Source organism: Bufo bufo, chromosome 3 (genome assembly GCF_905171765.1).
Source record: "Bufo bufo chromosome 3, aBufBuf1.1, whole genome shotgun sequence".
In the NCBI taxonomy this organism is placed as follows: Eukaryota; Metazoa; Chordata; class Amphibia; order Anura; family Bufonidae; genus Bufo; species Bufo bufo.
The window spans coordinates 233,192,415-233,213,883 of NC_053391.1; the positions used below are offsets into that span (position 1 = coordinate 233,192,415).

At 46.0% G+C, this 21,469-nt stretch overlaps 1 long non-coding RNA gene across 1 annotated transcript; it reads right to left on the reverse strand.

Annotated features, from left to right (window-relative positions):
- Positions 1-10,287: 10,287 nt before the first annotated feature.
- LOC120993334 lies at positions 10,288-12,086 on the reverse strand. Its single transcript, XR_005777219.1, has 3 exons — positions 11,692-12,086; positions 10,466-10,830; positions 10,288-10,377 (listed from the first exon to the last, which is right to left on the reverse strand). It is a non-coding gene; the product is annotated as an uncharacterized LOC120993334 (long non-coding RNA).
- Positions 12,087-21,469: the final 9,383 nt, after the last annotated feature.

Consider the following 21,469-nt stretch of genomic DNA (forward strand, 5'->3'; position numbering starts at 1 on the left):
TTCTGCAGAAAGCGCACAGATGGCGCATGAAAACCAAGCCCATCAGTCTGTCACATCACCCCCATGCATATCAGGGAAACTGTCTGAGCCTCAAGTTATGCAGCAGTCTCTTATGCTGTTTGAAGACTCTGCTGGCAGGGTTTCCCAAGGGCATCCACCTAGCCCTTCCCCAGGGGTGGAAGAGAGAGAATGCACTAACGCACAACCACTTATGTTTCCTAATGATGAGGACATGGGAATACCACCTCAGCACGTCTCTGATGATGACAAAACACAGGTGCCAACTGCTGCGTCTTTCTGCAGTGTGCAGAATGAACAGGAGGTCAGGGATCAAGACTGGGTGGAAGACGATGCAGGGGACGATGTGGTCCTAGACCCCACATGGAATGAAGGTCGTGCCACTGACTTTCACAGTTCGGAGGAAGAGGCAGTGGTGAGACCGAGCCAACAGCGTAGCAAAAGACAAAGAGGGAGCAGTGGGCAAAATCAGAACACCCGCCGCCAAGAGACTCCGCCTGCTACTGACCGCCGCCATCTGGGACCGAGTGGTTTGCACGCTGTGCCATCAGAGCCTGGTCTCTGCATGACCAGGCACCTGCATGCAAAGCATGAACTGCAGTGGAGTAAACACCTTAAAAACAAGGAACTCACTCAGGTTCCCCCTGCTACCTCTTCTGCTGCTGCCGCCTCGGCCTCTTCTGCTGCTGCCGCCGCCTCGGCCTCTTCCTCCGCCTCTGGATGGACGTTGGCACTTGCCGCCCAGCAAACATGGGATGTACCACCAACACCACCACCTGCGTCACCAAGCATCTCAACCATGTCACACGGCAGCGTTCAGCTCTCCATCTCACAAACATTTGAGAGAAAGCGTAAATTCCCACCTAGCCACCCTCGATCCCTGGCTCTCAATGCCAGCATTTCTAAACTACTGGCCTATGAAATGCTGTCATTTAGGCTAGTGGAGACAGACAGCTTCAAACAGCTCATGTCGCTTGTTGTCCCACAGTATGTTGTTCCCAGCCGGCACTACTTCTCCAAGAGAGCCGTGCCTTCCCTGCACAACCAATATCCGATAAAATCAAGTGTGCACTGCGCAACGCCATCTATGGCAAGGTCCACCTAACCACAGATACGTGGACCAGCAAGCACGGCCAGGGACGCTATATCTCCCTAACTGCACACTGGGTAAATGTAGTGGCGGCTGGGCCCCAGGCGGAGAGCTGTTTGGCGCACGTCCTTCCGCCGCCAAGGATCGCAGGGCAACATTCTTTGCCTCCTGTCTCCTCCTCCTCCTACTCAGCTTCCTCCTCCTCTTCTTCCACCTGCTCATCCAGTCAGCCACACACCTTCACCACCAACTTCAGCACAGCCCGGGGTAAACGTCAGCAGGCCGTTCTGAAACTCATATGTTTGGGGGACAGGCCCCACACCGCACAGGAGTTGTGGCGGGGTATAGAACAACAGACCGACGAGTGGTTGCTGCCGGTGAGCCTCAAGCCCGGCCTGGTGGTGTGCGATAATGGGCGAAATCTCGTTGCAGCTCTGGGACTAGCCGGTTTGACGCACATCCCTTGCCTGGCGCATGTGCTGAATTTGGTGGTGCAGAAGTTCATTCACAACTACCCCGACATGTCAGAGCTGCTGCATAAAGTGCGGGCCGTCTGTTCGCGCATCCGGCGTTCACACCCTGCCGCTGCACGCCTGTCTGCGCTACAGCGTAACTTCGGCCTTCCCGCTCACCGCCTCATATGCGACGTGCCCACCAGGTGGAACTCCACCTTGCACATGCTGGACAGACTGTGCGAGCAGCAGCAGGCCATAGTGGATTTTCAGCTGCAGCACGCACGGGTCAGTCGCACTGCGGATCAGCCCCACTTCACCACCAATGACTGGGCCTCCATGAGAGACCTGTGTGCCCTGTTGCGCTGTTTCGAGTACTCCACCAACATGGCCAGTGGCGATGACGCCGTTATCAGCGTTACAATACCACTTCTATGTCTCCTTGAGAAAACACTTAGGGCGATGATGGAAGAGGAGGTGGCCCAGGAGGAGGAGGAGGAAGAGGGGTCATTTTTAGCACTTTCAGGCCAGTCTCTTCAAAGTGACTCAGAGGGAGGTTTTTTGCAACAGCAGAGGCCAGGTACAAATGTGGCCAGACAGGGCCCACTACTGGAGAACGAGGAGGACGAGGATGAGGAGGAGGTGGAGGAGGATGAGGATGAAGCAGGTTCACAGCGGGCTGGCACCCAACGCAGCTCGGGCCCATCACTGGTGCGTGGCTGGGGGGAAACGCAGGACGATGACGATACGCCTCCCACAGAGGACAGCTTGTCCTTACCTCTGGGCAGCCTGGCACACATGAGCGACTACATGCTGCAGTGCCTGCGCAACGACAGCAGAGTTGCCCACATTTTAACGTGTGCGGACTACTGGGTTGCCACCCTGCTGGATCCCCGGTACAAAGACAATGTGCCCACCTTACTTCATGCACTGGAGCGTGATAGGAAGATGCGCGAGTACAAGCGCACGTTGGTAGACGCGCTACTGAGAGCATTCCCAAATGTCACAGGGGAACAAGTGGAAGCCCAAGGCGAAGGCAGAGGAGGAGCAAGAGGTCGCCAACGCAGCTGTGTCACGGCCAGATCCTCTGAGGGCAGGGTTAGCATGGCAGAGATGTGGAAAAGTTTTGTCACCACGCCACAGCTAACTGCACCACCACCTGATACGGAACGTGTTAGCAGGAGGCAACATTTCAATAAGATGGTGGAACAGTACCTGTGCACACCCCTCCACGTACTGACTGATGGTTCGGCCCCATTCAACTTCTGGGTCTCCAAATTGTCCACGTGGCCAGAGCTAGCCTTTTATGCCTTGGAGGTGCTGGCCTGCCCGGCGGCCAGCGTTTTGTCTGGACGTGTATTCAGCACGGCAGGGGGCGTCATTACAGACAAACGCAGCCGCCTGTCTACAGCCAATGTGGACAAGCTGACGTTCATAAAAATGAACCAGGCATGGATCCCACAGGACCTGTCCATCCCTTGTGCAGATTAGACATTAACTACCTCCCCTTAACAATATATTATTGTACTCCAGGGCACTTCCTCATTCAATCCTATTTTTATTTTCATTTTACCATTATATTGCGGGGCAACCCAAAGTTGAATGAACCTCTCCTCTGTCTGGGTGCCGGGGCCTAAATATGTGACAGTGGCCTGTTCCAGTGGTGGGTGACGTGAAGCCTGATTCTCTGCTATAACATGAAGACTGATTCTGTGCTGACATGAAGCCAGATTCTCTGTTACGGGACCTCTCTCCTCTGCCTGGGTGCCTGGGCCTAAATATGTGACAGTGGCCTGTTCCAGTGGTGGGTGACGTGAAGCCTGATTCTCTGCTATGACATGAAGACTGATTCTGTGCTGACATGAAGCCAGATTCTCTGTTACGGGACCTCTCTCCTCTGTCTGGGTGCCGGGGCCTAAATATGTGACAGGGGCCTGTTCCAGTGGTGGGTGATGTGAAGCCTGATTCTCTGCTATAACATGAAGACTGATTCTGTGCTGACATGAAGCCAGATTCTCTGTTACGGGACCTCTCTCCTCTGCCTGGGTGCCGGGGCCTAAATATGTGACAGTGGCCTGTTCCAGTGGTGGGTGACGTGAAGCCTGATTCTCTGCTATAACATGAAGACTGATTCTGTGCTGACATGAAGCCAGATTCTCTGTTACGGGACCTCTCTCCTCTGCCTGGGTGCCGGGGCCTAAATATGTGACAGTGGCCTTTTCCAGTGGTGGGTGACGTGATGCCTGATTCTCTGCTATGACATGAATACTGATTCTGTGCTGACATGAAGCCAGATTCTCTGTTACGGGACCTCTCTCCTCTGCCTGGGTGCCTGGGCCTAAATATGTGACAGTGGCCTGTTCCAGTGGTGGGTGACGTGAAGCCTAATTCTCTGCTATGACATGAAGACTGATTCTCTGCTGACATGAAGCCAGATTCTCTGCTATGGCATGAAGAGACTGATTCTCTGCTGTCGTGAAGCCAGATTCTCTGCTATGGGACCTCTGTCCAATTGATATTGGTTAATTTATTTTTAATTTTTTTTAATTTTAATTCATTTCCCTATCCACATTTGTTTGCAGGGGATTTACCTACATGTTGCTGCCTTTTGCAGCCCTCTAGCTCTTTCCTGGGCTGTTTTACAGCCTTTTTAGTGCCGAAAAGTTCGGGTCCCCATTGACTTCAATGGGGTTCGGGTTCGGGACGAAGTTCGGGTCGGGTTCGGATCCCGAACCCGAACATTTCCGGGAAGTTCGGCCGAACTTCTCGAATCCGAACATCCAGGTGTTCCAATCTGTTGCAACTCCACGTCAGGCATCCCCCAGGCATACCTTCACTGAAATAGGCGCATATTCACAGAAATAAGCGCATCAGCATTGCACTTGTGCCGAATTTATAAAAAACAATGCATCATGTTCATAAATTTGGCAATGATAAATTCCCCCCTAAATCTAAACCTACAACATGACAAAATCAACACTTTAAGCTGTCTGACCACTGGTCAGACTGAACAATCTACTTTGAGGGGAAGGATGTTCACTAGATACTTTGTTCACGGACCTGATTATACCGTATATATGCTGTTCATCAGCTACCAGTTACCTTTCAGGCTAGAGATGAGCAAATCAAAGTTGACAAAGTGGAATTCGATCCGAAGTTCAGGAAAAATTAGATTCGCACCGAAGCCAAATTTCCTCACGTTTCGTGGTAACGAATCGCATTTTTTCCTAAGATGGCTGCTGCACATGTTAGGACTTTGAGCAAGGAACTCTGGGAACGAGGGATCATCCACAATGCCATGCATGCAGCCGATCAGCAGCCAGCCAGCTCTGTGATGTCACAGCTCTATAAATAGCATCAGCCATCTTGGGTTCTGCGATTTTCCAGTGTACTTAGTGCAGGGACCTCTCTCCTCTGCCTGGGTGCCGGGGCCTAAATATGTGACAGTGGCTTGTTCCAGTGGTGGGTGACGTGAAGCCTGATTCTCTGCTATAACATGAAGACTGATTCTGTGCTGACATGAAGCCAGATTCTCTGTTACGGGACCTCTCTCCTCTGCATGGGTGCCTGGGCCTAAATATGTGACAGTGGCCTGTTCCAGTGGTGGGTGACGTGAAGCCTGATTCTCTGCTATGACATGAAGACTGATTCTCTGCTGACATGAAGCCAGATTCTCTGTTACGGGACCTCTCTCCTCTGTCTGGGTGCCGGGGCCTAAATTTGTGACAGTGGCCTGTTCCAGTGGTGGGTGACGTGATGCCTGATTCTCTGCTATGACATGAAGACTGATTCTGTGCTGACATGAAGCCAGATTCTCTGTTACGGGACCTCTCTCCTCTGCCTGGGTGCCTGGGCCTAAATATGTGACAGTGGCCTGTTCCAGTGGTGGGTGACGTGAAGCCTGATTCTCTGCTATGACATGAAGACTGATTCTGTGCTGACATGAAGCCAGATTCTCTGTTACGGGACCTCTCTCCTCTGCCTGGGTGCCTGGGCCTAAATATGTGACAGTGGCCTGTTCCAGTGGTGGGTGACGTGAAGCCTGATTCTCTGCTATAACATGAAGACTGATTCTGTGCTGACATGAAGCCAGATTCTCTGTTACGGGACCTCTCTCCTCTGCCTGGGTGCCTGGGCCTAAATATGTGACAGTGGCCTGTTCCGGTGGTGGGTGACGTGAAGCCTGATTCTCTGCTATGACATGAAGACTGATTCTGTGCTGACATGAAGCCAGATTCTCTGTTACGGGACCTCTCTCCTCTTCCTGGGTGCCGGGGCCTAAATATGTGACAGTGGCCTGTTCCAGTGGTGGGTGACGTGAAGCCTGATTCTCTGCTATGACATGAAGACTGATTCTGTGCTGACATGAAGCCAGATTCTCTGTTACGGGACCTCTCTCCTCTGCCTGGGTGCCTGGGCCTAAATATGTGACAGTGGCCTGTTCCAGTGGTGGGTGATGTGAAGCCTAATTCTCTGCTATGACATGAAGACTGATTCTCTGCTGACATGAAGCCAGATTCTCTGCTATGGCATGAAGAGACTGATTCTCTGCTGACGTGAAGCCAGATTCTCTGCTATGGGACCTCTGTCCAATTGATATTGGTTAATTTTTTTTTTTTTTTTTTTTTTTATTTTAATTCATTTCCCTATCCACATTTGTTTGCAGGGGATTTACCTACATGTTGCTGCCTTTTGCAGCCCTCTAGCTCTTTCCTGGGCTGTTTTACAGCCTTTTTAGTGCCGAAAAGTTCGGGTCCCCATTGACTTCAATGGGGTTCGGGTTCGGGACGAAGTTCGGGTCGGGTTCGGATCCCGAACCCGAACATTTCCGGGAAGTTCGGCCGAACTTCTCGAATCCGAACATCCAGGTGTTCCAATCTGTTGCAACTCCACGTCAGGCATCCCCCAGGCATACCTTCACTGAAATAGGCGCATATTCACAGAAATAAGCGCATCAGCATTGCACTTGTGCCGAATTTATAAAAAACAATGCATCATGTTCATAAATTTGGCAATGATAAATTCCCCCCTAAATCTAAACCTACAACATGACAAAATCAACACTTTAAGCTGTCTGACCACTGGTCAGACTGAACAATCTACTTTGAGGGGAAGGATGTTCACTAGATACTTTGTTCACGGACCTGATTATAACGTATATATGCTGTTCATCAGCTACCAGTTACCTTTCAGGCTAGAGATGAGCAAATCAAAGTTGACAAAGTGGAATTCGATCCGAAGTTCAGGAAAAATTAGATTCGCACCGAAGCCAAATTTCCTCACGTTTCGTGGTAACGAATCGCATTTTTTCCTAAGATGGCTGCTGCACATGTTAGGACTTTGAGCAAGGAACTCTGGGAACGAGGGATCATCCACAATGCCATGCATGCAGCCGATCAGCAGCCAGCCAGCCCCTGTGATGTCACAGCTCTATAAATAGCATCAGCCATCTTGGGTTCTGCGATTTTCCAGTGTACTTAGTGCAGGGACCTCTCTCCTCTGCCTGGGTGCCGGGGCCTAAATATGTGACAGTGGCCTGTTCCAGTGGTGGGTGACGTGAAGCCTGATTCTCTGCTATAACATGAAGACTGATTCTGTGCTGACATGAAGCCAGATTCTCTGTTACGGGACCTCTCTCCTCTGCATGGGTGCCTGGGCCTAAATATGTGACAGTGGCCTGTTCCAGTGGTGGGTGACGTGAAGCCTGATTCTCTGCTATGACATGAAGACTGATTCTCTGCTGACATGAAGCCAGATTCTTTGTTACGGGACCTCTCTCCTCTGTCTGGGTGCCGGGGCCTAAATATGTGACAGTGGCCTGTTCCAGTGGTGGGTGACGTGAAGCCTGATTCTCTGCTATGACATGAAGACTGATTCTGTGCTGACATGAAGCCAGATTCTCTGTTACGGGACCTCTCTCCTCTGCATGGGTGCCTGGGCCTAAATATGTGACAGTGGCCTGTTCCAGTGGTGGGTGACGTGAAGCCTGATTCTCTGCTATAACATGAAGACTGATTCTGTGCTGACATGAAGCCAGATTCTCTGTTACGGGACCTCTCTCCTCTGCCTGGGTGCCTGGGCCTAAATATGTGACAGTGGCCTGTTCCGGTGGTGGGTGACGTGAAGCCTGATTCTCTGCTATGACATGAAGACTGATTCTGTGCTGACATGAAGCCAGATTCTCTGTTACGGGACCTCTCTCCTCTTCCTGGGTGCCGGGGCCTAAATATGTGACAGTGGCCTGTTCCAGTGGTGGGTGACGTGAAGCCTGATTCTCTGCTATGACATGAAGACTGATTCTGTGCTGACATGAAGCCAGATTCTCTGTTACGGGACCTCTCTCCTCTGCTTGGGTGCCGGGGCCTAAATATGTGACAGTGGCCTGTTCCAGTGGTGGGTGACGTGAAGCCTGATTCTCTGCTATGACATGAATACTGATTCTGTGCTGACATGAAGCCAGATTCTCTGTTACGAGACCTCTCTCCTCTGCCTGGGTGCCTGGGCCTAAATATGTGACAGTGGCCTGTTCCAGTGGTGGGTGACGTGAAGCCTAATTCTCTGCTATGACATGAAGACTGATTCTCTGCTGACATGAAGCCAGATTCTCTGCTATGGCATGAAGAGACTGATTCTCTGCTGACGTGAAGCCAGATTCTCTGCTATGGGACCTCTGTCCAATTGATATTGGTTAATTCTTTTTTTTAATTTTTTTTTTTTAATTCATTTCCCTATCCACATTTGTTTGCAGGGGATTTACCTACATGTTGCTGCCTTTTGCAGCCCTCTAGCTCTTTCCTGGGCTGTTTTACAGCCTTTTTAGTGCCGAAAAGTTCGGGTCCCCATTGACTTCAATGGGGTTCGGGTTCGGGACGAAGTTCGGGTCGGGTTCGGATCCCGAACCCGAACATTTCCGGGAAGTTCGGCCGAACTTCTCGAATCCGAACATCCAGGTGTTCCAATCTGTTGCAACTCCACGTCAGGCATCCCCCAGGCATACCTTCACTGAAATAGGCGCATATTCACAGAAATAAGCGCATCAGCATTGCACTTGTGCCGAATTTATAAAAAACAATGCATCATGTTCATAAATTTGGCAATGATAAATTCCCCCCTAAATCTAAACCTACAACATGACAAAATCAACACTTTAAGCTGTCTGACCACTGGTCAGACTGAACAATCTACTTTGAGGGGAAGGATGTTCACTAGATACTTTGTTCACGGACCTGATTATACCGTATATATGCTGTTCATCAGCTACCAGTTACCTTTCAGGCTAGAGATGAGCAAATCAAAGTTGACAAAGTGGAATTCGATCCGAAGTTCAGGAAAAATTAGATTCGCACCGAAGCCAAATTTCCTCACGTTTCGTGGTAACGAATCGCATTTTTTCCTAAGATGGCTGCTGCACATGTTAGGACTTTGAGCAAGGAACTCTGGGAACGAGGGATCATCCACAATGCCATGCATGCAGCCGATCAGCAGCCAGCCAGCCCCTGTGATGTCACAGCCCTATAAATAGCATCAGCCATCTTGGGTTCTGCGATTTTCCAGTGTACTTAGTGCAGGGACAGATGTTAGTAGGCGCTAGGGACAGTGCTAGGAAAGACTTCATTGTGCTGAAAAAATGATTTACAAGTTCAGGGAAAGATTAGTCAAGGTGTAGGGAATGGATAGGGAAGCATCCTCTACAATATAAAAGGAGAACAGGGTGCAATAGAAGTGTGTAGATCCTGGGTAATAGGAGCAATTCTATTATACACTGCCTGTACCAAAAAAAGTCACCACCCAAAAAAAAAAGGTCACACACTCTAATATTTTGTTGGACCGCCTTTAGCTTTGATTACTGCAAGCATTCACTGTGGCATTGTTTCAATAAGCTTCTGCAATGTCACAAGATTTATTTCCATCCAGTGTTGCATACATTTTTCACCAAGATCTTGCATGATGGTAGAGTCTGACTGCTGCGCAAAGCCTTCTCCAGCACATCCCAAAGATTCTCAATGGGGTTAAGGTCTGGACACTGTGGTGGCCAATCCATGTGTGAAAATGATGTCTCATGCTCCCTGAACCAATCTTTCACAATTTGAGCCCGATGAATCCTGGCATTGTCATCTTGGAATATGCCCGTGCCATCAGGGAATAAAAAATCCATTGATGGAATAACCTGGTCATACACTATGTTCAGGTAGTCAGCTGACCTCATTATTGGAGCACATACTGTTGCTGAACCTAGACCTGACCAATTACAGCAACCCCAGATCATAGCACTGCCCCCACAGGCTTGTGCAATAGGCACTAGGCACAGGGGAGCACCCAGGAATCTTGTCTAGGGGGGGTCCTGGTGGAAAAAATGAAAAAATGCTGCCGCAAAAAAATGAGACCACGCCTATTATTATAAACCACTCCCACTTTTACTAGGCCACTCCCACCATACAGCTGAAATGATATAACTGTTCTTACAGCAGGATTAACAGAACAACATGTTACATATTTAATGGCTAGACACTTTGTCAGGTTATGATTACAATCTTGTTCCCTGTATAGAGCAGCATTATAATAATCCTGCTCTCTACAGGCAACAAGATTGTGGGGGAGAGACAAGCTTATGCATATCAAGGACTAGTGAGTACCTAGGTGGTAAGGATCATTTTATAACTGCTGGCTAGACAACACAATGTGATAGCATGCCGGATTCAGGGACTCTATCAATACCTCACTGCCCTCAGATTGTGCAACATGAAATTGTTGACAGTTTCTCTTTGTAGACCTTGACAGCTGGCAGCAGTGTTTCAACATGGCAGACTAGTAGGTGATCTGTGAAGGGAAAGCAAAGCATCATGAGCATCAAGTCAAAACAAAACGGAGAAATACCACAAGAGGCACCTCCAATCCATTTGACTACCTTGCTGAACACTGTCTAGCTTTCAGCTACAGTCCCGATTGGTCCTGCTGGGCTGCAGTGCAACTCTGGCAGGCAGCAAAAATGGTGGATGCATGTCTTTAATAGCAGGTTGGCAGCAGTGTTTCCCCAAAGAAGACTTGGCTACATCTTCACAATGGTCAAAAAAAATCTGCATTTATTAACTCCATTACATCATTTGGGGGGTCATCCAAAATATTGATGCTCCAAAATGGGACCAAGAAGAAACATTGGTGGCTCCTGTGGTCTTCCAGCCATTGGGCTTCAAGCAACAGAGGCGGATGGCCGGCAGATACTCAAAGCTATACAATCCTCTACAGGTGATTGTAACCAAAATAAAATTAGTTCTGCAAATGAAAGCAAAAACACCATAGCATCCGGTTATAGTGGAAAACAATGTATTAACTGGAGTTTGTAAACCCAAAACACAACCCAAAAAGTAGAAATTAAAAAATACACAAATTTAAAAAAAAGAAAATTTGAGCATAAAGGACTATCTTCAACAACCCAACATTAATGCAATACACATACAGACTAGATTAAACCACTGTTATAATCCATATATAAGCTGATAGTCCTAAATACAAATGTAGCACTGGTTACAAAAAAATTAAGAATACGTTAGCAAAGCCCACTATCAAATTTTTGTACAAGGTTAATTTTTCTTCTCATACCAGTATATTTAATTGGAGTCATGTTTGGAAGTAGTTAAAGGGGTTGTCTCTCTCAGCAAGAGGCATTTTTCACGTAGAGAAAGTTAATACAGGGCACTTAATATATTATTATCCATATTGCCTCCTTTGCTGGCTTTATTCATTTTTCCATCACATTATATACTGCTTGTTTTCTTTTATTGATCAAGGTGGTTGACTCGTAACAATGGAAATGAGCAGTGTATACTGTGATAGAAAAAAATTCATCCAGCCAGTAAAGGAAGCAATATGGACAATCCCAAGACATTAGCTAGTGGCTTGTATTGACTCTCTCTGCATAATAAATTATATTTGCTGAAGTGAGACAACCCCTTTAACATTAAAGGTCGGTTGAATCTCACATATTAAGATCTCTGTGCATTAAAGGCATGCTTATAATGCAGGTCAATTTACTGACTGACCATATAAGACTATTTGGGTTATACAAGACTGTGGAGCTGACACGTATAAAACTTTCTAATAAATAGAGGACATATCAGTCACACTTTAACTTACCTTAAAGAACAAAATCCAACCGTCTCGGTTTCTTTATTAGCTCTTGAAGGACTTCCTCACAAGAAACACTTAGGTGGCGGTGGATGTTCAGTAAAGCAAGGCCATTAAGTCGTTCATTTCCCATGGTATTTCTTAAGTAGGATTTTAGCCTCTTCATAGCAGAAAATGATCGCTCACTTGTACTAGTTGTTACAGGCAAAGTAATAAAGATCTTAAACAAGTCCTTAATATGCGGGTAGAACGGCAAATCACAGCAGGTCTTGTAAGCCTCCAACACGGAAGAAAAAGACTGACTGTTCACAGTGTTCATCCAGAGCCGGTACTCTGATAATAATACACTTTCATCTGTAGAGAAATTGCTATTGGACTGTGCATAAAATTTGGATAGCTGCAGGAAAGCCTCTTCACTCTGGTCTTCTTTACAAGCCATTAAACATGAAAACTTGTTTAATATATCAGAATGCTTGGTAAATCTTAATTTATTTTGTGACTGCATACTTGCCAAGAAGGGAAGAAAAATGGATCTTCTGTAATACTCTTCAGGGTTTTCAGCGGGAATGTTACAACGGTATTGTGACCTTTTATGGGAAGAACATCTTGGAATTTTTATTTCTCCACCGAGCTCAGACACCTTCTTAGAAACTTTGTCATAAATAGCTTTAAATTCACTATCTGCAGAAAGACTGTAGTCTTGAAGAACTTGTAGAACACTATCCACATGTTTTAGAGCCTTCTGTAAATTCATATTTGCACTCTGTAGATACTCACTTAAATTTTTTGTTACCCCAAAAAGATGATTTACAACATGAATTGTAATGAGGAAACTTGGGCTGCATACTTTAGTATGTAGAATGTCCGCTTTAGATGAGGTATCTTTATCAGACCACAACGAAATTTCTTCAAGAGATGGTATAACCGCATCCATCAACTCAACAAGAACATTTACAGAGTTGTGTCTTTCTACCCATCTGGTAGCACACATTTGCAGTAGCCTTGTTTTTTTTGCTTTCAGAGCAATGCACTTCTTCAATGTTGTTTACCATAACTTGATGTCTTTTCGGTGTGTTTAAAAAATCATGCAGTTTTCCAACCACTGATAGACAATTTCTCACTTCTGGTACATCACAGGAGTCAGAAATTGCCAGATTGAGACAGTGAGAACCACAGTGAACATAAAGAGCTGTTGGATGCTGTTGATTAACATATGCCTGTGCACCTTGGAATTTCCCTGCCATGCTGCTAGCGCCATCATATCCTTGACCTCGAAGGTATTTTATCTCAATGCCAAATTCAGAAAGGCTATGTAGAATGGTTTCTGCTAAGTGTCTTCCACTTGTATTTACAACAGGAACAAATTGAAGGAACTCTTCTACAACGTCATTTTCTACAAAACGTGCTGCCAAAGAGAACTGCTCTGTCCCACTGATATCAGCTGCTTCATCTGCCAGAACCGAAAAACATTTTGCTGCATTTACCCTGTCTACTATTTTTTTTAAAAGCACTGTATTGCAAGCAGACAAAATTTCATTTTGTGTTTTCCAGCTAATATAAGTAGCATTTTTTCCACATGACATCAGATGCTCCGTTAGAGCGGAATCACCTGCACTGGCACGGAAGCGTAGTAATGCCCTAAAATTTCCCTCATTCTGAGGGGGAGTTTCACTTAGCTCGAATGATCCAAAATCCCTATGACCACGTAAAGCCAATCCTTGACGACCACAAAAGATAATGGTCTCTATAATTGGCATTATTCTTTCTATATTTTTCTTAGCTTGTTCCTTCATGGACTTGTCAAACTGGACACTGACTGGATCACCTTTACCCTGACGTAAGAGCCTTAAATGGTTGTAAGAGGATATTGCATCGAGATGATATTTGGTACCTTCATGTTTTTTGAAAGCCTCTATAGCATGTTTCCAGTCGCAAAAAGGTTCTTTAACCAATCTTCCAGTAGATATTGCATTGTGTATACCGACTTCCTCTGGAGCAAACATCACACAGTATTTGCAGAAGGCACCATTCTTCACTTCAGAGTAAGCCACCCATTCCCACTTATGGAACCAAGAATGCTGAAATCGGAGCTTCTTTCCTGAATTTTTAGATGGAAAATTATATGTTAATTCAGGAATCCATATTTCATTTAGAAAGTCTAGTTTTCTATCAGATGTGAGCCTGTTTAGAGTGTTACAATTGCCAATTTCCTTCATATTTGATGTGACAGCCACGCTAGGGATGCTGCTAATCACCTCTGACTCCTGTGAAAGGCTACGAGATTTTGAATGGCCAATTACCTTTTCATGATCTGTCTCAGAAACGTCTGTGTTATTAGTTGTCTTGTTGTTACTATCCTCCTGTCTAACTTTTGCACTTTTTGGTGCAATGACATTAAAAAAGCTTGTAATTTTTCTCTTACTCATCCTAAAAGTACACTGGTCTGCTCTGAAGAAAGGGGGTTGCCTGTGTAACATACAGAAAATTTTTATTTTAAAAAAAAATGTATTTGACAAATACACTATAAGGCTAGGGTCACACCGGTGGTATTCACAGCGGAAATCTGTAACGTTTTCCCTTGGCTATAGGCATCAATTTAGTGCTGCGATAATCGCAGATATCAATCTTTGCATTGCAAACATAGAAAGCAACAAGCCATTTTTCAACAACTATTGACATTTTTAAGAATAAAAATCTTCAGCACAAGTAACTTGTGCTATGTGATATTTATATATGGGTTATATATATTAGTATAACCTTCTGTATATTGCAGTAGGTTAGTTGCCAATGATTTTGCACTGGCTAACCAGATACAAATCCACCCCATCTGGCCCTGACCTTACATTACAGTTACTGCCTATGACTTTCATGTCACAGCTTCTCACTTGATTTAAAAACTATCACTTAACATACCTGATATATGAAAGGGGAAGTATATAGCTGATCAAAGATGTTCTTATGTCGGGGTAAAGGTGATTCAGCTCCGGCGGGAATCTTCCCAAAAATAAGTTTAATATCTGTGGAAAGACATATAGCAAAAGCTATAAAAGGCTATCCTAGCAACCGACTAGAAAAGGAGGAAAAGAAACCCATGTTAGACGACTGCCAAAGCATACCTGAAACGTAGAAGGGATGGAGTTCCCTTGGGTGAGTTGTAGCTTCCTTAGTGGTCGTCAAGGATTGGTGGGCACTGGCAGAATGGCAGGTGATTCAGCTCCGGTGGGAATCTTCCCAAAAAGAAGTTTAATATCTGTGGAAAGACATATAGCAAAATCTATAAAAGGCTATCCTAGCAACCGACTAGAAAAGGAGGAAAAGAAACCCATGTCAGACGACTGCCAAAGCATACCTGAAACGTAGAAGGGATGGAGTTCCCTTGGGTGAGTTGTAGCTTCCTTAGTGGTCGTCAAGGATTGGTGGACACTGGCAGAATGGCAGGTGATTCAGCTCCGGTGGGAATCTTCCCAAAAATAAGTTTAATATCTGTGGAAAGACATATAGCAAAAGCTATAAAAGGCTATCCTAGCAACCGACTAGAAAAGGAGGAAAAGAAACCCATGTCAGACGACTGCCAAAGCATACCTGAAACGTAGAAGGGATGGAGTTCCCTTGGGTGAGTTGTAGCTTCCTTAGTGGTCGTCAAGGATTGGTGGGCACTGGCAGAATGGCAGGTGATTCAGCTCCGGTGGGAATCTTCCCAAAAAGAAGTTTAATATCTGTGGAAAGACATATAGCAAAATCTATAAAAGGCTATCCTAGCAACCGACTAGAAAAGGAGGAAAAGAAACCCATGTCAGACGACTGCCAAAGCATACCTGAAACGTAGAAGGGATGGAGTTCCCTTGGGTGAGTTGTAGCTTCCTTAGTGGTCGTCAAGGATTGGTGGACACTGGCAGAATGGCAGGTGATTCAGCTCCGGTGGGAATCTTCCCAAAAAGAAGTTTAATATCTGTGGAAAGACATATAGCAAAAGCTATAAAAGGCTATCCTAGCAACCGACTAGAAAAGGAGGAAAAGAAACCCATGTCAGACGACTGCCAAAGCATACCTGAAACGTAGAAGGGATGGAGTTCCCTTGGGTGAGTTGTAGCTTCCTTAGTGGTCGTCAAGGATTGGTGGACACTGGCAGAATGGCAGGTGATTCAGCTCCGGTGGGGATCTTCCCAAAAAGAAGTTTAATATCTGTGGAAAGACATATAGCCCAAGCTATAAAAGGCTATCCTAGCAACTGACCTAGGCATGGGGGGGGGGGGGGAGTTTATAGGGGTTGTATAAACCCTTTAATGTCACCATAGAGGGCCACTTTGTCCTATAGATGCCACAGTTACAATGTGAATGTCCCTCAGAGGATTTTTATGATATAATGTGGGATATTTTACATATAAAAAGGTATAAAGGGGTACTCAAAGTACTTCTGATGCTGCTTATCTTAGTGAAAAGAATACACATATAGATTACAACATTACAAGTGATCGCCATGGATATAAGATGGTAGGTGGTCACAAAACTCACATGGCCTGTACCCAGCTTACCTCACTTTGTCTTGATAAAGCCCTAAAGGGGATCACCCATCCCAAAGGAAAATAATCACTTTACAACAACACTATATACACACACACACACAGACTCTGTATAGTGTATTTGTAAAGTGATTTTTTTTTTCTTTTGGGGTGGGTGATCCCCTTTAGGGCTTTATCAATACAAAGTGAGGTAAGCATGTTATAGGCCATGTAGTCAGTAACTTAGTACTCTGATTTTTCTTGGCTGGGAATCTCCTCTTGACTTGTGTATTATTCTTGCTGTAATTATTTTTTCTTGGGGGGGGGGGGGGGGCCCCCTTTAGGGCTTTAACAATACAAAGTGAGGTAACCTGGAAGGTTATGTAGTCAATCACTCTGCTTCTTTTAATTCCCCGGGCATCTCCTTTCTGTAATACAGAAAGGAGGCCCAGCCAAGAAAAAGAAGAGAGAGGATCAGAGGACAGAGTAGATTTACTTGACTAGTTGGTGCAGGAAGATGGTGCCGCATCCAGGCTACTATAGGGGTGCAGAGAAGATACTGGGATCTGGAGGTGTCACATCATACTATAAGGGTGCAGAGCAGATACTGGGGTCTGGAGGTGTCTATAGGGGTGCAGAGCAGATACTGGCATCTGGAGGTGTCACAGTCACATCATATACTGTGGGGGTGCAGAGGCTGCACCCCTACAGTATATGATGTGACACTTCCAGACTCCATTATCTTCTCTGCACCCCTATAGACACCTCCAGACCCCAGTATCTGCTCCTGCACCCTTACATTATATGATGACACCTTCAGTATCTGCTCTGCACCCCTATAGACACCCCCAGACTCCAGTATCTGCTCCTGCACCCTTACATTATATGATGTGACACCTCCAGTATCTGCACTGCACCCCTATAGACACCCCCAGACTCCAGTATCTGCTCCTGCAGGCTGCACCCTTACATTATAGGATGTGAAGAACCCCTACAGACTCCAGTATCTGCTCTTGCAGGCTGCACCCTTACATTATAGGATGTGAAGAACCCCTACAGACTCCAGTATCTGCTCCTGCAGGCTACACCCTTACATTATAGGATGTGAAGAACCCCTACAGACTCCAGTATCTGCTCCAGCAGGCTGCACCCTTACATTATAGGATGTGAAGAACCCCTACAGACTCCAGTATCTGCTCATGCAGGCTGCACCCTTACATTATAGGATGTGAAGAACCCCTACAGACTCCAGTATCTGCTCCTGCAGGCTGCACCTTTACATTATAGGATGTGAAGAACCCCTACAGACTCCAGTATCTGCTCCTGCAGGCTACACCCTTACATTATATGATGTGAAGAACCCCTACAGACTCCAGTATCTGCTCCTGCAGGCTGCACCTTTACATTATAGGATGTGAAGAACCCCTACAGACTCCAGTATCTGCTCCAGCAGGCTGCACCCTTACATTATAGGATGTGAAGAACCCCTACAGACTCCAGTATCTGCTCATGCAGGCTGCACCCTTACATTATATGATGTGAAGAACTCCTACAGACTCCAGTATCTGCTCCTGCAGGCTGCACCTTTACATTATAGGATGTGAAGAACCCCTACAGACTCCAGTATCTGATCATACAGGCTAGACCCTTACATTATAGGATGTGAAGAACCCCTACAGACTCCAGTATCTGCTCCTGCAGGCTGCACCCTTACATTATATGATGTGAAGAACCCCTACAGACTCCAGTATCTGCTCCTGCAGGCTGCACCTTTACATTATAGGATGTGAAGAACCCCTACAGACTCCAGTATCTGCTCCTGCAGGCTACACCCTTACATTATATGATGTGAAGAACCCCTACAGACTCCAGTATCTGCTCCTGCAGGCTGCACCTTTACATTATAGGATGTGAAGAACCCCTACAGACTCCAGTATCTGATCATGCAGGCTACACCCTTACATTATAGGATGTGAAGAACCCCTACAGACTCCAGTATCTGCTCCTGCAGGCTGCACCCTTACATTATATGATGTGAAGAACCCCTACAGACTCCAGTATCTGCTCCTGCAGGCTGCACCTTTACATTATAGGATGTGAAGAACCCCTACAGACTCCAGTATCTGCTCCTGCAGGCTGCACCCTTACATTATAGGATGTGAAGAACCCCTACAGACTCCAGTATCTGATCATGCAGGCTACACCCTTACATTATAGGATGTGAAGAACCCCTACAGACTCCAGTATCTGCTCATGCAGGCTGCACCCTTACATTATAGGATGTGAAGAACCCCTACAGACTCCAGTATCTGATCATGCAGGCTACACCCTTACATTATAGGATGTGAAGAACCCCTACAGACTCCAGTATCTGCTCCTGCAGGCTGCACCCTTACATTATATGATGTGAAGAACCCCTACAGACTCCAGTATCTGCTCATGCAGGCTGCACCCTTACATTATAGGATGTGAAGAACCCCTACAGACTCCAGTATCTGCTCATGCAGGCTGCACCCTTACATTATAGGATGTGAAGAACCCCTACAGACTCCAGTATCTGCTCCTGCAGGCTGCACCTTTACATTATAGGATGTGAAGAACCCCTACAGACTCCAGTATCTGCTCCTGCAGGCTACACCCTTACATTATAGGATGTGAAGAACCCCTACAGACTCCAGTATCTGCTCCTGCAGGCTACACCCTTACATTATAGGATGTGAAGAACCCCTACAGACTCCAGTATCTGCTCCTGCAGGCTACACCCTTACATTATAGGATGTGAAGAACCCCTACAGACTCCAGTATCTGCTCCTGCAGGCTGCACCCTTACATTATAGGATGTGAAGAACCCCTACAGACTCCAGTATCTGATCATGCAGGCTACACCCTTACATTATAGGATGTGAAGAACCCCTACAGACTCCAGTATCTGCTCCTGCAGGCTGCACCCTTACATTATATGATGTGAAGAAGTTCTTCAGAAGAACCCCTACAGACTCCAGTATCTGCTCCTGCAGCAGAGCAGAGTCTGTCACCACTCATTGTAAACTAAGGTGCAGAGAGAGAGAGAGCAGATACTGGGGTCTGAAGTCCAGACTGTCCAGCCATCCACCACCTCGCTGAGTCGCTCTAGTCTTTAATGATTTTAGGCTTACGGTTACGGCGAAAAATCGTGTGGGGGGCCGCCCTCGGTGCCTGGCTGGCTCAATGCACACTTAGAAGATGGTGCCAGCAAGACGACGGCGTCGGCAACAGCTTTCGGCGGGAAGAAGGAGGAAGAGGGGAGGAGCCAGAAGGCAGCAAGCAGCAGGAGATCAGGTAGGCGGTGCCAGGCTGAGCTGAGAGCCTGGGGGAAGGGAAATTAGTAATGCTGCCGGGATGGAAGCTGCAAAATGTATAAATAATATAAAAAAATCAATAAAATTAAAACGGGACATATCGCCTAGGGGGGGGTCCAGACCCGCTGGACCCCCCCTGTAGGTGCGCCACTGACTAGGCATGATGAGTGCATCACTTCATCTGCCTCTCTTCTTACCCTGATGCGCCCATCACTCTGGAACAGGGTAAATCTTGACTCATCAGACCACATGACCTTCTTCCATAAAGTCCAAACTTTATGCTCCCTAGCAAATTGAAGCGTTTTTTTCTGGTTTGCCTCACTGATTAGTGGTTTTCTTATGGCTACAAGGCTGTTCAGTCCCAATCCCTTGAGTAACCTTTGCATTGTGCGTGTGGAAATGCTCTTACTTTCACTAATAAACATAGCCCTGAGTTTTACTGTTGTTTTTCTTCGATTTGATTTCACCAAACATTTAAGTGATCACCGATCACGATCATTCAGGATTTTTTTCCCGCCACATTTCTTCCTCGAATACGATGGGTCCCCACTATCCTTCCAATTTTTAATAATGCTTTAGACAGTTCTTAATCCAATTTTAGTAGTTTCTGCAATCTCCTTAGATGTTTTCTCTGCTTGATGCATGCCAATGATTTGATCCTTCTCAAACAGACTAACATCTTTTCCACGACCACGAGATGTTTCTTTCGACACGGTTGTTTAAGAAATGAGAAGTAACTCATTGCACCAGTTGGGGTTAAATAACTTGTTGCTAGCTGAAAGATAATTGCCCATGCAGTAATTATCCATGGATGCTCATACCTATTTGCTTAGTTAAATCCAGGTGGCGACCTTTTTTTTGGACAGGCAGTGTACCTTGCTGCACTAATTGGGGATCATTTGCGGGGTGTATTATTGGAAATATAGGTATGTCCTATTAGCCGTTCTGCATTGATTTTACGTTGTTTTCCATTTTTTGGGGGGGAATTAATATTTTAAAAAAAAGGAAAAGATATATGTCATAATTGCCATTCAGCGGTGAAGTTACATTGTACTAAAGCCATTTAACGGGTGTATTAATAGGAAAGATAAGTACGTCCTATTAGCCGTTCTGCAGTGAATTTTGATTGTTATACTTTTTTTGGGGGGTTATTAATAGTAAAAAGATTACGTCTGCTTCCACATCACCACTCTGTGGTCTCCTCATGCTGCTGTCACCTCACCACTCTGTGGTCTCCTCATGCTGTTGTCACCTCACCACTCTGTCACTGGGCCACTCTGTGGTCTCTTTATGCTGCTGCCGCCTCACCACTCTGTGGTCTCCTCATGCTGCTGCCAGATCATCACTATGTCACTGGGCCACTCTGTGGTCTCCTCATGCAGCTGCCATCTCCCCACTATGTCACTGGGTCACTCTGTGGTCTCCTCATGCTGCTGCCACCCTACCCACTCCATAACTGGGCCACTATTTTGCCTTTTTTCCCTGGTTGACATCATCATTTATTTGACCCTTTTTCTGATCTGTCAGAAGGAAGGAAAAATGAGATGCACAACGTATCCTGCTTATGTATCAGCTGTAAGGCCTGTATGACATGGTCCCTATATTGCATCAGAATTGGCTTATGATTTAGTAGCCAAAATCAGGAGTGCGTAAAGAACACAGAAGAAATGCAAATATTCCATTCACATGTCATCTCTGTTTTGAATCACTCATGTTTTATTTTTTTTTGCTTCAGCAATACTGATATATTACTGACCAAATGCTGACCAAGTGAAGGCGGAAGCTCAACAGACAGAATTCGTTTTTTTGTGGGTTATTGTTCTGACAGATCAGAGGAAGGGCAAAATAATCAGTGACGTCAACACAAACTTACTGCTGACATCATCTCCACTCTGTCCGGGGGGCTCTACTTGTATAAGCGTTTAATAGAACACGTTCTGTAGAAATCTA